This window comes from Buteo buteo, chromosome 25, assembly GCF_964188355.1.
Source record: "Buteo buteo chromosome 25, bButBut1.hap1.1, whole genome shotgun sequence".
In the NCBI taxonomy this organism is placed as follows: domain Eukaryota; kingdom Metazoa; phylum Chordata; class Aves; order Accipitriformes; family Accipitridae; genus Buteo; species Buteo buteo.
In genome coordinates, this window is record NC_134195.1 from 17435669 (window position 1) to 17453720 (window position 18052).

General features: G+C 40.7%; 1 protein-coding gene and 1 long non-coding RNA gene across 4 annotated transcripts in view; one reads left to right on the forward strand and one right to left on the reverse strand.

Moving 5' to 3' along the window:
• The window catches only part of TBL1X (transducin beta like 1 X-linked), a 203545-nt gene that overhangs the window by 57950 nt on the left and 127543 nt on the right, over positions 1 to 18052 (forward strand). The window lies entirely within an intron of this gene.
• Positions 281 to 15341, reverse strand: LOC142044636 (uncharacterized). 2 transcript variants are annotated; one of them, XR_012654382.1, is made up of 3 exons: positions 15046 to 15341; positions 11317 to 12734; positions 281 to 378 (listed from the first exon to the last, which is right to left on the reverse strand). It is a non-coding gene; the product is annotated as an uncharacterized LOC142044636 (long non-coding RNA). The 2 variants fall into 2 exon arrangements; XR_012654383.1 differs by lacking the exon at positions 281 to 378 and having other exon boundaries at positions 10619 to 12507; positions 12664 to 12734.

An 18052-nucleotide genomic window follows, 5' to 3' on the forward strand; every position in this document is an offset into this window, starting at 1 on the left:
TGAGTTTGAACAACCTCTCTGTTTCTTAAAGTTAAACTATCTTGCTGGTTTGTGATCATAATAAGGTACTGAGATTCAGCAGGACTGAAGTCCTAAGAAGAGGCCAAGTTAAGTTGTGAGGTCATCAGAGGGTGAAGGCTAGGAAGACGACCTCATGGTGACCTAATATGGTTGTCTTGGAAAGGGTTAATGCTCATTTCACGTTGTTGGAGACAAAAGCTGTTGTCTTGGTTGGGTTTGCTTCTGTTAAAATAGTTGGATTAGCTTCCATTAATATAAGACAGGGGCAGCTTTTCTTCATCAGCTTTGACGGGGCATGTGGCAGACATTCCTCAGCATCTGAAGGTCCCCAGTCCCAAACCCAGCCTACACAGGTTTCTGAAAAGGCAGGAAGAATATTTTTCAGTTATCTACCTAGCTTCCTTTCCTGGCAATTCAAGCGTTATTCTGGTTACAGTAAATTATTTTACAAGTCAAAAAGGTACTTTGTTGTATTATTTAACGTATTTATTTATTCATACATGCTCATATATGAAATGCATGTAATATTAATGAGCAGATAAGTATAGTATAGCAGAAAACTTCTTTCTACTGGTAACATACTTTTAATAATGAGCAAGTTAATTGAGTTTTCCAAAACAATTGCCAGAGCTGGAGCCCTTCTTCCTGCGGGCATTTATCATGCTAAAAGAATTATGTTTAGTTTTGGAAGGCTTCGGTAAGTTGAATATCCTTACTGGTATCTACATTAAATTTTACAAACTCTACTTGTCATCTGAGAGTCTCTTGATTTAATCTGGTCTAAACTTGTTATCAGTGCATTTTATTCCAGATCTGTGCTGTGGTTTAATCATATTCTTGTACTGAATGCATGAAATTAAAAATAGATCTGTCACGTCACTGCGTAAAAAAGTGTATTTAATTTTGCCATAGTATTTACTGTGTTTATTGCTTTGCGATAGAGTAGTAGACAAAAGTCTCTCATTGCTTCTGATATTAAAGTGAATTAAATATGTAACTTAAAAATATGCCAGGCTTTGTGAGCTATACACACCGAAGACTTTCAATTCATTCAGAAATGCATCGTGGCAGCATTTAGCATTATCATTCTTTGATTTGTAAGTTAGGTAGTGAATCACAAATAATGCCTGAGCCTGCATTGTAACTAACTGGTTGCTTTCCTGTGTATTTGTAGTTCTCGCTGAAGTTCTGGTTCCTGCAAATATCGTGAGCTCAATGTGCATGGTTTTAGGAATTAGGTCTGTGGACTAGTGAACAGGTGTAAGGTTTATTAAAGGAGAGAAGTTCAGTATTCTTAAATGATAATGGCATGTTTTGAAATCAAAATTGGCTCAACAGCTCTGTTTTAAATCCAGCAGGGACCTTTGAGAGAGGTTTTTGCCTTGTTTCTTTTAACTTCTATACTAACACGCAGCAAATGTTTTCATTTATTTCCTGTGTTATCAGTCCTACTCTGCATATTTTAGTCTATTGCTTTTGACAGTGATGAAAGACAGGTATTTCCTGACCTTTTGTATTTTGGGTGCTACATAAGCTCAGCTGTTCATTTAGGGAATATTTTCTTTTCCTGTCTTGTTCCCGTTTCCTCATTTGGAAGGCAGCACTAGAAATTCCAGGTGCAACTGCAATCTTTTTGGAATTATAGCTTAAATTTTGTGCTTGTGTACATGAGACAGGAGCTTGCCCATGCAAAAGAAAGGTGGTCATTCTGCTGGGCTTGAAGATTTGTAGGTGTAGTGACTTCTGCCTTGACAAAAAGATATTGTGTCAGTGTTATGTTACTTTTTACTTGAAAATTGTCCTTAATTGTTGTTTGAGGAAGGCAGAAGTCAAGAACTATTGAACTAAGAGATGGGGATAATCCAATTAAATTGTGTAGTCTATATCTTTATGAATGTAGGATTGATCTGTACTCTAATTTAGGTGTTTTATCCAGTTTATTATTTGCCAGTTATTGTAGTTACTGCATCACCTACAGATTTTCTCATCCAGACTTGAAATTGAGTGCCCTGGGGCAAGATTTTCTCAGTTAAGCATGGAAATGAACTGGCCTTGTTTTTGAGAGCATCTTGCATGTAGCAGTTTTTGGGCCTGGTGTTCTGGAAAGATCCACGGGTTTGTGCAAATCTACATCTGGGTTTGAAGCAAGATGAAACATATCCATGACACCACCCTCTGTGTACTGTGTTATGTTCTTTTGCAGTGATTGGTAGGTAATAGTCTGTACCGTATTTAGAGGCTGAAGTGAAGCCAACTGGCACTGTTGCTACAGCCAGCTGATACTGTAGGATGAAGCTCTTCAACTTCTTTTAGCAGTTAATTTCAGGGAGATTGTTATTATTTTTCTAAATCATAGTGTATGGTTTCTGACAGTTTTTAAAGATATCATGCTCTGCTGTTCATGGTCTAGAAGTGTCTGGGGATTTAAAACTCTACAGTATCTCTCTCAGAGATCAATTAAGTTTCTAATTAGAGTTGTATCAACTTAGCATCTACTGAAATCTTGAAAAAGCTGATGTTTAATGAGACAATTCTAGAAGGTTTTTTAATCTTATGAGAAATTTTTGGTTGAGGATTTTTGGGTTTTTATGTTTTTGAGAGGGGTTCTTTGTTGTTTGGAAAGTGGTGTTTGAGTAATGGAAAGCTCCAGTAGCTGAAATTTTAATAAAAAGGAACCAAACAAATTTATTTAAACAATTTTTTTTTAATTAAAATAGCTTGTTCTCAGACAGCTAACAGAACTGTAGTTGCAACCCTCCCCCACACTTGCTGTCTTTGGAAGGACAACTTATTTTGATCAGACCTAAAATGTTGATGAAATTATACCTCCTTGTTTTGCCTGAAGCCAAGTGTCACTGCCTTTCATTGGTGTTTGGAAAGTAGTATATCACTAAATTTGAAAGGTACCAAAGTCCTGTGGTTGGCTTCAGCATTAAAATATATAGACACTTCTGCTTTATGAGGCTGTAAACCAGATCATTCATCACTAGTGGGGATCTGGAGGTAGACGTGGGCTTTTAAAGAACAATATGTTATATTACAAATTCCTTTGGAGGGGGAGTGTTTGTTTTTAGTGGAAGCCTATTATGGTGGTATTGTGCATGTAATAAATCATGTGCTTTGCCTAGGTTGGTATTTTGGTTTTGTTTTGGTTTTTTTTTTCCTTAAAGGTCTAAGACCATTCAAACATTCTGTCATAATAAGAATAACAAGTAGTATCTTCTCTGCAAACACAGAAGAGGGGGGGAAATGATTTTTTTAAAAAAGGTGTAATATTCTCACGATCTATATAAATGAATGATAGCGTGTCACACAATTCATGTGAAGAGCAATGCAGCTGTATTGCTGTTGTCTGTCCAAATAACAAGAAATGAGAAGGAAAGAGGGAATGACAAGGGGGATATGTATTGGGGATTGGCATTGTGGTATGAATGAATTGATGCTGTGTTTTTATTGCGAGGGGGACTCATTACAGGAGGCTTCATCTGTTTGCTGCTCTTCGATATTTAGAGAGCATCTTTAGTGATCCTTTTTGCAAACCAGCTCATGCAGTAACTGGCAAAACAGAAGCAATTAGTGGTGTAATCTCAAAGGGAATCTCAAGCTTCACTTTAAGTGCAATGATTAAATCCACTAAAATGATAACCATTGCTGCCAAGAACTCCTGTAATTGGTCACTAATGTATTTTGTTGTAGCAGTCGATAACTACTGGATTTCGTGCATGTAATTAGTAACGCATACACGTTTGGTCAGTAAAATTGAAAATCCTAATAACCGAGGTTAGAGGGGGTGGGAAGGAACACAGAGCTGAAGAACTGAAATAGTGCTCTGTTGATAGTACCTAACTAGAACTGTATGCTTCAATAAAACAAGTGTCCTACTGTGCTGGAATACAAATGGGCTGTCTGTGGCAGGATATAGCAAAGACGTTTGGCAGAGAGGGATTTGAAAGCTTCTGGCATAATGTAATTGAATTGGCCATTTCTTTAAAGATACAGCAAATTGTTTTCTGCGGCATTCATCATCATAAGGAAGGTCAGACAGCTTGCCAAACATATGATATTCATAATAAAAAGTAGAACGGTGATGCTTATATTAAAACACAAATCATGTTATCATATTTGTAAAAGCTGTGGAAATGAATGGGAATATTTTTGGTGGTGCAGAGGCATTAGTAATCTAAGTAAGACTGTAATTCAAGAGGGGGAAAGCATATAGTCGGGGAAAAGACCCCCAAGGGAATTCAGCTAGTGAGCAACATATGATCCCCCTGACTTGAGAGGATAGTAGGTGTTTTGGCAGGAGTATTGCTGACTTTCTCTTCTGATCACTTAAGGGAAGATAAGCTTGTATGATGCTATTTTTTTTCCCTTTTAAGAAAACAAAGGGAAAAATAACAAGGACTTAAGGAAGTCTTTAAAAAGACAAAACCTAAACTGAAGTGTTACTGGGTTTTGTTAGTCAGTTATGCTGTGACAGAACAAGATGATGCAACAACCTGTAGCATATCTGAAACGTTCTATGAAATGCTCAGTATTGGTACGCTGGGAAACCCCTCTCAAGTCACATCCAGAACACTGAACATAAATTGCATGATGACAGGGGCTTTGGGCCACACAACGATGCCTCTGCAAATGAGTAGCTGTTAGCTTTTAGGTTCTAACACATTCAGGAGACTGGCATTTTGATTTCTTGCACCACTGCACCACTGATAGGGTTGGAAATGGGAATCAAAATAATTAGATTGGATATATAGATCCCAGCAAACCAGCCAAGAGAGCGGCTGGGCTGGGGAGGGCCGCTCTGAATTCTAAAATGTGCCAGTGCTTTTTTTACGAGAGGGTGAGGCCAGAAGCAGTAAACTTGAGTGTAGACGCTCGCCATTTGTATTCAAAGCATGAAATAAAATAATTGAATATATGCTTCCTCCTATTAAAGTCTGCTAAAATCAGTAATAAAGTACATTAGCGTTATATTAAAAAGGGAGCACAAATGTTCAGGTAATATGTCTTAGTTACGGTATGCACAATGTATAAATAGGCAGACTGGGAAGTGGTCTTTTACATCATTCGAGGCATTCCTCCGTGTTGATACAGGACTGTTCCCATCAGTGCATTTTCTGTTATTTTGCCCAGCAGTAGCTTTGCAGTATTCCCTATAGCAGTTTTTTCACAGGCCAACAGTTGTTCCCCTCCAAAAAGCCTTTCCTGCTAGTCACTCAATATTTTCCATTTTAAAAAAAAAAATTTCCATTTACTCCTTCTTCAGTTTCCATATCTGATAGAAAATGTCTTCCTTTTTCTGCTATGCAGATTCCCCCTGTAGATATTTGTAAACTATTACCCCAGTTTCTCTTTGCCCCACTGTGCAATTTTTCAGCTGTACAAATTTATCTCTCAGTCTTTACTCAAAAGTCAGTTCTTCAAGTTTTTGCTTTTTAGAGACTTCCCCTTCATTTAACCAGGAGGTTCAGGAGTCCAGGTCCTCCTAAATTTATAGAGGATATATATGTTTTTTCTGTTAGCATGATTTCTGATGCTTCTCTTTGTTAAATTCTACTATGTAGCTTGCCTGCCCATAATTTCTCCTGCTTCACTTACAGCTCAGTGCACTTTTTCCCTTCCTTCCTTCCTTCCTTCCTTCCTTCCTTCCTTCCTTCCTTCCTTCCTTCCTTCCTTCCTTCCTTCCTTCCTTCCTTCCTTCCTTATCGCTAATTTTTTTTTTCTTGGTACCAAACTTGTTATATCTTGCATGTTCCCAAGTAATACCTCTTTGCTACTTTCCATTTGTATTTCTACATTTCCTTTTCATTGCATTAAATCCCAAGTCCTTCTTGTCTCTGGAACTTCTATCTAGTCAACGTTAAACGTCCAAAATAGGCTAAGTGGTTTGTGTGCACGTCTACGATGAGGAAAGCAGGGGATGCAGCATCTCCTGTGCTTTGAAGCCAGATGTACAGGGCTGTGTCTTTGCTAATACTGTATGATAATAACATGTGCTTAAGTATTTGCCTAGTTTTGCAGAAGCCTGTCCTGCGTCCTGTCCCTAAAACACTGGCTGAATTTGTAAGCAAATCCAGCAGTTACTGATTCCAGTTGTAGTCACTGGAAAAAGCTGTATCGCGTTGTTTCTGAACATCCTCGTTCTGAACTAAATACCAGCATTTTTCTCCCATTTTCCTACTCCAGATCTCCAGGTGATTTTAGATGTTAGTTTTCTTACTGTGCTCTTCAGTTCATTGTTTCACATTACACTACTCATTGTAAAGATAGTGATAAGGAATAGCAAAGTGATGTCTTTTTGTTTTGATCTGTGCAAGCCCATAATATCTAAAGCTCCTTCAGAAGTTGTTATTTGTGTATCTTGAGGTGTTCTGTGGCCGTAGTGTACAGCTTGCACATAAGTCTACCATTCAGTGATACGATGTTTTGATGTAGGATTGCAAGACTAACAAATAAAAAGTGTATTTACTATACATACAGAATGTATGATATTCATGTAGTATGGAGGGGCAGCACTCATACCTGAAGCTCAAAGTGTTTGGACGTATTGGGGAGAGAGTTTGGGAGTTCTGGAGGAGCTCATCTTTCTGGTTGGAAACTGATAAAATCCAATCTGTTTTGTCAAATAGAGACTGAAACTGTGATTTGGTCATCATCTGGTAATAAGGGTGTGAAGATTTATGATATGAGAAGGCTCTTTTGTTTGGAAGTTACGGAAATAAAAAGATGCACTGGAAATAAGCTAAAGGTAGAAGAATTCAAACAGGAAGCAGATTTTGTTATTCCCCCAATATTCATAGCTATTTGAAAGCTGGAAAATTGTTAAAATTGAGATGAGGAATTGTCCATTAGCTGAAATATTTACATCCTGTTCAGATGAGTTTCTAAAATACAGATTTCTTTCAATGTTTCAAAGTTACGTGTAATGCAAGAATTGCATGTTTGAGTTTCAAAACTTGTGTTATTGAGGAAACTCCATTAGGTAATGTACTGGTCTCTTTTTGTCTTCATGTTTATGAAGGTCTTCAGTTAAGGTTGGGGCTTTCATACGTGCAGATTATTTAGCTGAGATGATGGTTGTATGTTTCTGGAGAACAGTTGCAACACAGTAGTTACTGTGCAAGAAACTGAAGAAATAGTTCAGTAATTTGTCCTGCTCCAAAAGTTACACTTATGATGCCTTCTGCCCAGTGCTGCTGTTATGGGAGATAAAACATACAGCCCGCATAGGAGCCCAGTAAGGATTGACCAATGTTCAAAGTTTACTTAAATGCTTGGCACTGATGTTTTATAGAGAGAATTCGGAAAAAAATGTTATGTTGGTTTTTAGTAATTTTTTTCCTTGACCTTTATCTGCAGTGAAATTGGCTGGCAGTATCACAGCCAGTCTAAATGCATCATTTTATTTATGGCAATAGTTCTACAGAAGAACAAATGGAGTCTGGGAGAAAAGGAGAAATGAAAGAATCTTAGCTTTTTTACATTAATAACTTGCTGAATGTAAATGAATGCAAATACCACTGACTTGAACAAAGAGATCAAATTAAATACCTTGCGCAGGTTCCATAATGTCTAAGAGGACTGCAACACTTGATCCCCCATGTTTTGACTACTGCCATTCAGTTAACAGTATAGCAGTGTATTTTACAGAGGCTGTAAAAACAAGGCAGTGTGTTACACAGGTAGTATTTTCTTTACCTGTTAAGAGTGTTAAATGCTATTAAATATTTCCCATTCCAATGCATAAATAACCTTCTGTGATGTGAATTCGAGGTAATGGAAGCACCTTACATATTTCAGCACCACAGTATAGCATTTTTATTGTTTAGGAGACCTGCAGGTGGCTTTAATCTTCCATTTTAAGTTACGAAAATCATATGATACAAACAGCAGGATGTGCCACATAGCTAACTTGATTGTGCTGTAACTCAGAACAAACAGGGCTGTTTCTTCTTGTCAGGAAGACTTTTCTATGCTTGTTGTCTTATCCTTGGTTGTTGGAACCATGTTTATGTTTTTCTTCTATAATAATCTTCTGAACTAATTATGCTCGGTGAATATCTTGCCCCTTGCAATTTCTCACTCACTACCAATACACATTATATGGGATGACTTCTTTTGCTGTACAACTAATGAACTCAGCTCTTCATTTCTGTGTTGACTTTGCTTTTGAAGGCCATCTGAAAATAGGTAAAAGAATACTCAAATTCTCTTGCTTTTTCTGATCTCTTAGGGCAACGCTTTGAAACATGGTGAGTGGTCTCCTTGTGAGATACTGTACAGTCAAGGAAAATTTTAGATTCTTTCTAAACTGGTGGAGAAGTTTCATTTACACACAGACTTCATTGTAAAGAGATGCATATAGTTAGTTATAAATAATAAAAAAAAAAAAAAAACAACAAACAAAAACATGGCTGTGTAGGACTCAATTTTACCAAAGGATGTGGAAAATGTTTTTCTATTTTTGAAACAAACCCCGTTATTTTTATGTGATCTTAGGGGAATGTTTTTTTGAAACCTGCTTAGTTACTGTAGCAAGTTTTTTAGACTTTCAAAGCATTAGTTCTTAAATTAATAATACCCTTCTGCTACCCATGTATTGTTTCGAAAAATTAGGCTTGTTTAGGAAATGATAAGTGACAGCACTGATATCTTAGCTCCCTACCTTGGGAAGTGCTTCCCTTATTTTCCTTTTCCGTGCCCCTCTCCAGGAACAAAAGCAATACAAAAATGCAGATGTTGAAAGGCACGGAAATGTGTTTAAAGTATTTTCCTTCTGTCTTGGAACAATGGTTGCGGACAGCATAAGGCTTGCTTGCTTGTTAAAATTAGATTTGAATCATCAGTGTAATAGAAGTAGGAAATCGTAGGATGGAAGGGTGCCAGGAAGCCTATCTGTATCTGCCCTTTCAGTACGTGTAAGGTAGGCCCTGAATGACTTTAGCTGGCTCCTCAGTTGAGCAAGCTTGCCCTATATGACAAGTACCTGTTTAAGCATCCTTAAAACAAAATACTTTGTTCCTGGGCAAAAGCCATTTAGGTGGGATACCAAGAACAGACACAAGCACAACAATGCAAGGTGGCTGTTAAAACTTAAGCTTCCTAAGCGTGTGTTTCTTTTTGGTTCCTTACATCACATTTCATTGGGCCCAAGCTCATTACCTCTCACCATTTTCCTGGACTAGGATAAAAAAATCTGTGTTTTGGGGCTTGGTTTATTGGATTCTATGGTTGTAAAAACACTGTGAAGTTCTCATGAGCTAGCTGTGAGTAAATCAGAGGACGATGCCTGCTCTGAAGCTGCGTCAGAGTCCGCATCATTCTGGCTTATTCTATTTCTCCTCAGCTGTTTTAAGGCAGTCCAGTACCCAGTTGCTTCCTTGCTGTAGTTATTATCCATGGGCTTTGCAGTAACCCAGTCTATGGGAGACAGTGACCTCTCTATGCACCTTAAAACCATTCACAGAAATGGCTGTAATTCTGCTGATGCAGAGTGCAGCTGCCCATTTAAATCTCTTTTTCTTATAGAGGGGCTGGTTATGTCTCTGCTGTATACTGGCTTCTATTTCATTTCTGGTGCGGTTTTTACGCTATTTCCATAAGCAGCTTGGTTCCTGATTACTTCAGGGAGTGTTTTGCATGATATAATGGTAATTGATACCAGCTGAAGTGCTAAAGCTACCAGTCCCCTAATTTAAATTAGTGCCAGTTGGAGATGGGAGAGCCGAAAGCAGGATTGTGCATGGGAGAGGGCTCTGCTTTTGGAAATTATTTCGTTTGCTCTCATAACGGCGTAGGAATTTTCTGACCTTCAAGTCATGCAGTTATTCTTGTCCTGGGTGGCAAAGTGGAATCAAAGTGGTTGTGAAGGGACGATCAAGGAGGAATTTTAGTTTAAGTGTTTAATGATGTTTAGTGCATTACTGTTCTCTTCATCAGTGCTATGAATGCAATCAGACATATTTTAAAATAAATCTACATAAATAACTGGCTTATAATAATGCAGCATTGGTTTATATCTTTTTATATCATTTGTTTACATCTACTCCATTTAACACTCTAGTATGTATGTATGTATCCATCTATCTGTATATATCTGGAGTTTATATATATATAATGTTTATTTATTTTATGGAGACATAAGCAGTTCTGCAGCTGGACTGTATTGTTTATAGGTATTATTTAATTGTTGGCAAATATTTGGAAGGCACAGGACCACCATAGTTTCATAAGACTGGTATAGCAAACTTGATTGTACCCAAGAGAAAATTTAAAGTGTTGCCTGAGCATGAGAGGCCACCTTGAGTTTACCTGCTTGTGTGTTGAGCTTATAGACTGCAATCCGTACTCTTGCATGCGTACCAACTGGAAGAACAGTGGGTTATGTGGAAGATTTTGCTGGAGGTTACTGATGTACTTGTGTTTGAAAAAATGCATGGGGATTGATCTAGGTTTTTTTTCCTCAGAGTCCTTACAGGCCTGGTAGAATGATGTACTGTCAGGTAGGTTCAGGTCACCCAGATGACAGTGGTTTGCACAGCTCCACTGGTAGCTTGTTCTGCCCTCTAAGATGTTTCCAGAAATGTAACTCAAGTTTTCTTTTCTGTACAGTGAGTCCATTATTTATTGTTGTATCTTTGTTGATGAACTTCATTGCTTGTCCTCTTTGTGGTATCCTGTGTCATATTTGTAGGCAGTTGTTTGCCACATTTCTCAAGACAAGGTCAAGAGCCATTCCCTTAAATAGCCCAGATACTTGTGCTGGGTAGAGCCTTTTTGTAAGCATTCTTCCTATTTGTCTTGCAAGTGTTTGTAAAAGTATGTAACTCTGACCTAGAATATTAAGGTTTTTATGGCCTTACTACTTACATTCTAGTTCAACTCAGTGCATTGTGATATGGCATACACTCTTAATCATACTGTTAGCCAGTATCATCTTTAAACATATTCCATGTCCCCTGGGTGTCTACCTACCATCTGTTACTTTATCCCATTAGATTTCCACCAGATTTCCCATTTTCTCTCCGGCGTACTGTGCTGAAAAAACCCTCCTTATAGTTTCCCTTATTGATCTCCCAGTTTAGTCTTAATTACACAGCTAATCAGATTGTGGTGACTTTTTCTATTTCTCACCTCCCTGTGCTTTCCAGTTTGACCAAAAGCATATACCAGCAGCTGATTCTTTTCATTTCTGCACATGGGTATTTATGCGCGTGCAGGGTGAGTATACAGGATTCTTCTAAGCACTGTTTTCTGTTGCATTCACTTTGCATGGTGGGTATAAAGACTTACGTGGGGCTCAATTCTTCACCACTTCAGCAGCCTTGGCCTCTGCTTCCTTCTGTGGGCCGAGGGAATCCAAGTCTTTGCAGTTGACCTGAGCCGTTCCAAATGCAGCAGCTCCAGAAAGGCCTGTCCTGCCCTCCCTCCCCTTCCCCTTGACCTGTGCTCCTGCTCCCTGGGCGCTGTTGGCCCTGTCGTCATGCCGCTGCGCAGTGCTGAAAAATGGTTTTGTTTGCGAGGTGAGCTTCCAGTCAGATCAACAGTCTGATCCAGCCCCTGTCCCCGACACATGGGAATGGCAGGGTCTTAAATAAGCTTAGGCTGGCTATTAATATACAACGCTGAGTCACTGCTGAAACGCTTTACTCTGCTGTGCACCTTTTTAAAGCAAACCATTGCCAGATCCGGTCTGCCTAGAACAGGCTATAAATCGCCGTCCTGGGCCACTGAATGACGAGCGGCTCAGCCGTTTGTGCGGAGAGGCGAGATAGGCATGCACGGAGTATTACCTCAGTGGGTGTCTGCAGCCACCGTGCCTCTGCTTGAGATCACCGCCCAAATAAAAACCTGGGGAAATGCTCTCCAGGCAGAGAAAGAAATTTAGTATTCTGGGAAGATGTGTGAGAATTATTTACAAATGCTGGTGGTCTTATCAGCGGATGACTGATGTCAATAAATTCTCTCGTGATGTTGTTGTTGTTGTTATAGAAATACCTCAGCAGGCTGGAGCTTGGACCTGGTGACAGTTCCAAACAACTGAGAGAACATCTTTACTGTTAATTGACATTAACTGACATTCCTGCATTGGGGACCATTGTTTTATAGGGCGGGATGGGGTGCATTCATTCATTCACTGCTCATTTTTTGTATTGCTGGACAAAAGCTTGCCTGATAAAACTGCATGTTTTCATGGCTAATGAGCTCAGCCAGTCCTTGGTTTCTGTCCATGTACTACAGGAGTTAAACCGTATGGAATATTACTGTGGAATATTTAGGTTCATTTATAAATACAAAGATTCATGTGTACAAATTGGCTTCAGTCTTAATTGATTTAGAATACTTAATTAGACAACACAGCTGAGCCAACGTAACTCTTGCTGCCGCTGAGAGAGGTGGCTCGGTCCTCGCTTTTGTCTTCCCTCCTTTCTGGCCATATGGTGCTTGTCTGACTCCTCGCTCCACCACCAAACTCCTTCCTTCCTGGAAGAGATCAAGCCATTTTATCTGGTTTGATGGTATGAAACGGGTGTGAGGAACTGTGCGTTTCCCTTCTGGGAACTGTGTTGCAGGTCTAGTGAGAAAATCTCCAGTGCCAAGAGGTACGAGCTCGATCAGCATAGGTTCATTTCTACTTACTGTTTTGATCAAGAAGAGGAGTATTCTGGTTTTACATATATCTTCTGTGATGTATTTTTAGACATTGCCACCTGCACATGATATAATAGTCCCGTGGCAAAAAAAAAAAAAAAAAAGAAAAGAAAAACAAGAAAAGAATGGCATTTCTAGCACAGATGGCATGATTGATAGAGCTGTGGTTTTACATACTTTGAATTTTAGTGGAGCGAGGAGACTTTCTACTCTTAAACTTACACTATCCTGCATTCCAAAATAAAAGATATTAAAAAATGCCTTGGTGCATGTATACTTGGCAGAAAAACAAGACTTACTTTACCCAGTAAAAATCAATGGTTGTACAACGACAGTGTTCTTCACCAGCTAATCATGTAGAACGTGGTGGCTCTGTTTCAGTAGTTTTGGTGACTGATGAGGACATCACGTGTTTGAAGTATGGGTGCTCTACTTGTGTTTATTCGGACTTTCTGTCTTAGTGAGGTTCTGCAAAGCTAGCAAGAGTCACCTCTGGTGTGTACTGCCATCCTTTACAATAGCCCCATTGCAAAGCATGGTGTAAAGTAATGTAGTAACTTTGGGAAAGAGTTACGGTTCGCAGCATTAGGTACCGTGGGCTGGGTACCACCTTGACTTAACAACCGCCTTAGCAAGCATGTGCGAAAGTGCAAAATGCAAAGGTCGCAGGGGCAAACTTAATGCTTGCGCTCAAGAGCTGGAGCAGGCGGTAGCGCAAGAAATGTCCTCGTTAGCATTGCCTGAGTTCAGCTGCTGCCGTTTTCCCAGTGTGGGAGCGGCAGCGGGTGCTGGTGGGACCTGCCTGGAGCCCGGGGAGGTGGTAGGAAGGGAGAGGTCAGAGCAAGGTTGTGCTTCTTGCTGGAGGAAGCAAGTGAGAGGAGATGCCTTAGGTTTTGACAGCTCGGGTGTGCTTTTCTCATATTGAGGGTCTCCACAGTCTTAATAGCATTTTTGCTTATGTGTTACGTCCTTGGCTGTTGTACTGTTTTCTGTAGAGAAAGGAAACCTACTAGGTGTAGTGCTTAAAAACACACAGTATTGACAGCAGTCCTAGGTTGGGGATTCCTGGCCAGTGGCCCCACGTGACAAAATCCCTTAAAGCTGACCTAAACGAGTACCTTAGGTAGTGGGATTGTACCGCTGTCTCTCGCGGACCAGCCGCCGAAAGAGATGTCCGAGTTGGATGTAATGAATTAAATGTGCCTTTGCACCAGCAGAGAGCCAAGCCAGGCAGGTTTGCCAGCCGTCTGTGGGTCGAACTGAGCCTGAGGCATGGGGACTTCGTGGCTTCAGGAATCACCTTCTGTGCGCGCAGCCTCTGGGTAGAGAAGGAGCCCTGTGCAGCATGCTCACGCCAGCCAAGCAAAAGCCATCAGAAGTGGCCAAATTGGGGGGGGGTGGGCATGTGTCCCCCACCAGTTGGGCTTCCTTCAGGCCTGGCTGGGTGAGCCAGCAGAGCTGCCTGCTGGCTGGGGGCTGGCTGGAGCCCGACTTCGTGTTGGAACAAAGAGCCAGGGCTGGGCAGGCAGCACGCATGGGGTAGTGGGGGACTTTAGCAGCTGGTTTTTAGTAGTCTCTGCTGACAAAACTGAAGTGGGAATTTTTTTCCCCAGCAGTTTTGAGCATAGCTAAGTCTGAACACATTTTGCATGGGACTGGAAAGGCATCTCCCTGCACTCAGGGCTTCTCGCTGCCAAATTTCAAAACACTGCTGCAAAAGAGGGAGGTTTATGAAAATGACAAGAGAGAGGATTATAATAGAAAACAGAAGTAAATGTAAGTATAGGTGTCATGGCTTCTTGCTTTACATGTGGGGACAGACCTTTATATTCTGAAGCGATTAGCAATTTTGAATATCTATATTTGTACACTGTGCAGAGCTGGGTTGCTTAGTGGTTTTGACAGTCTGGTCCCCTAACAAATTATTTGAGCGAGCTTCCTTACAGCCGTGTTGCTTACGAAAATTACGTCATGTATGTGTGTGCATACAGGTGCACATATGGGGGGTGGGTGTGTGTCTGCCGACTGCACGTTAAAATCACTTTATTCCCTTCCTGACCCCAGGGCTTGGAGGCATTTTTCACACCGCGCACAAGGCAGTACCCTAGACCCGCAGGTTCTGCAAAAGCGAAGTCTTTTCTAACAGTGGCGGTTCATTTTTAGAAACGCAGAACGGCGGGGAAGCAGCGTTATTTTGCAGGTCCGTAAGGTTTTGCAGGGACGAACCGTGGGATCGGCAGCTGGGCTAGGGCAGGCGCTCGCCATGCATATTGATGTGTTTGCATCCAGGCCTCCCCATCCCTCCCCTCCCCCGGCCCCATCTGCGCCCTGACTCATACCAGGCAAGTACAGAAATGGCTGTGGTTGTACCTGTTTGTGGGTGATGGGTTGTTTTTCCCCTCCGATTGCTGCAGGCACGGAAGAGAACAGCAGCTTATCAAGCACTTCAATCTGGTTTGCCGAGTGTAACAGCTTATGAGAAAATGGCTGCCTTGTTTTCCAGAGCTGTCCCAGGGATGACCACGCAAGAGAAAATGAGGATCTGAGCATGAGAAATCTCTCAGCGGTTTCCCAGGCCATTTAGCATTTATAAATACACCACGAAGGATCCTTTTTCTTTCCAGGTAGCTGCCTGACTTTAGTCCTTGCAGATTTGCCATCCAGCACTGTCGTTCTGGCTGGGCTGCTTCAAGGGTGGCTCCTTCTGAGGAGGGGTGGGAAGGAGCCGTTCCAAACCCTCAGCAGTGCTCCTTGGGAACCCTTCCGAGATAGGGGTGTGCGCGTGTGCCTGTCTCTCTCTCTCTATGCATATATACGCATGTACGTACAAGGTGAGATTTTAGGCTTGAAATTTGTCTTCTAAGGTGCTGGTACTGTGATCACACGCTTTTTAGTGATTATACTAATGAAGTGTTGTTTTCTAAAGTATTTAGTGCTTCTAAAAACGACTTTATTAATTTTCTCACCTTTTGAGTGACACAGCATTGCGTTATAAGCAGACGTTATGTGATCTGAAATAGAAATGCATATAACCGTTACATTGAAGTATCTCTAGGCCAAGAAGGTTTTAATATTAATGCAGAAATGATCTGCACAAAACAATTCCCTCTGAATAATCCACTACAAAATTCTCTGCTGTTCAAGTGCATTATCCCATTATTAAGTGGGATAATAAAACCAATTTTTAGCAAATTGTACTTTTGCAGCAGTTTGTTTCCTTCCATTCTTCAAATGATCTCAATGCTCTAATGAATTAATTCTCTCAGTATCCTATTGAAAAAGGCAGAAATTGTATAAGGAATTTTAAACCCTAGGAGAATAAGGAAGTAACTTATTTGGAATATCATGGGAAGTCTTAAAAAGAGTGATGCGCTCCTTTGGCATTTGGACCTTTAACGTAAACAACTGTCTCGTAAACTGCGGTAGATTTAGCTGTGGTGGTTTAAGATGTGAGATTGCCTGTTGTACTCATCTGCTGGGCTTAATCTTTCATCAACTGCTCAAGCAAATGCAAACTAGCCCGTGAGCTCCTGTGGAAGCACTGTGGCCCTGGGCTCATGTAACCTCTTCTGCCTGGTAGGTTGTGCAGGGGGACTCTCTGGTCTGAAACTACCAGAGCTCTTAACAGCCAGGCTCGTAATCGTCTGCATCTGTTTATAGTAATAAGAGAGAGGAAAAAAGAAAAGAGTAGGGAAAAAGAAAAACCAAAACAAACAAAAAAAACAAACAGAGCCAGGCATGTTGCTGTTATTGGTGGGCTTCCCTACCAGCTTCCAAGCGGTGTTTCAAAAGTGTTGTTTTCAGGTAACTACTAGCAATATCAATATTGTGGCCCTGATGTGCATTGGTTTTTGAGGGCTCATTTCTTGCTTTGACTAGGCTTTTCCTCTTCTTCCCTGTCATGTCTGTCTTTAACACAATAGTGCAGTAAGCCTTTTTGCAGGACCAATGTTGCTTTTTGAGCATAATCACAACCTATGCAGTCCAAATCAATTGAAGGCAAAAGGTAGTGTACTCCATTTTGTAATGAAGAGCTGGAGAGAGAGAGATGGTTTGGCTCCCTTTTTCTCAGTTAAGCATAACACTGTGAAACCTATCCTAGAACACCTCCGATTCTGTGGATGCATGCTACACATCAGTTGGAAACACAAAGTGCCCATGTAGCTGATTCCCTCTACCAGAGGCTGGCTGTGCTGCTTCAGTGTCACTGCAAGCCCAGAGAAAATGCTTCACAGAGACCACTGCAGCTGTACCAATATCAAACAGAAGATGTGTTCTAGTGAATCAAACCCTCAGTGTGTTTCCTTTGTGTTTTCTAGAGCTGTCCAGATAACCTTTTCTTTTATTGGGGAAAAAAAAGGCTTTTCCAAGGAACTACACATTGAAATTGTGTGTGTATCAAAGGAATAGGAGGGATAGTATTTGTAGGAGGTATTACAGTTTGCTTCAGATCTTTTCTTCTGCCACTGTCATTTCTTCTTTAACAACTGGAGCAGAGGAGTCTGAAAATGGAACTGGAAAGAAAACTGCAGGTTTTGTTTTGAAAAGCCCTTTGGAAAGAATACCTGTTTCATACTGCTGTGCCAGCATGGATGCTGGCAGAGCTGCTCCTTCCCTCTGAGCAAGGCTCCACTGCAGTGCTTTTTGGAGCAGGCTTGTTACCCGACTGCCTGCTTTCATTATGTCCCTTGTTTTGGATGGGTCCCACAAGGTCCGTGACAACATGAATTTGGGCAGAGTGCGATAGTCTGATCAGGTGACTCTAAGAGGTAGCCACTTTAAAACAAAGAAGAACAAATTATTGCACTGAAAATGCTGAGCAATGTTTGTTTATTGGCTGTAAGAGCACTGCACAGTGTGGGGTTTTGTACAGAAGCCCAAGTTAGCATGGTTAGCAAAACAGTGCAGCTTCTTTAGGGCGATGCTTTACCTGGGCCAGTTACACTTTACTACAGGAAAAATTAAATAACGTGGAACGTAGCGTGTCTTGCAGTACTCAAGCTAATATGAGTATCTCCTTTGCAGCGTGTCCTGGACACAAATGCGTTTTTGTTATACTTTTCATCTGCCAGAACACATCATCCATCCTGTATCTCTGATTTTGTTCTTAAATTATAACTACTGGAGACAAGGATTATCTTGTCTCTTTTTTCATCTGGATTTTTCTAGACTTTAATATCATCTTGCGTGTAAGACTCATAATTAGGATTCCTAGGCAGCAGCTTAATACAAATAACAATATATTATTATTGATCAAGGCTTCCTGTCTCCTGTTATATCTTGAAAACAGCTGGCTGGATCGGATGCTTCTTTATACAGATATTCACTGGCTTGTAATTCTGAAGAGAAGAATAAATAATTCAGATGAGGCTAGGAG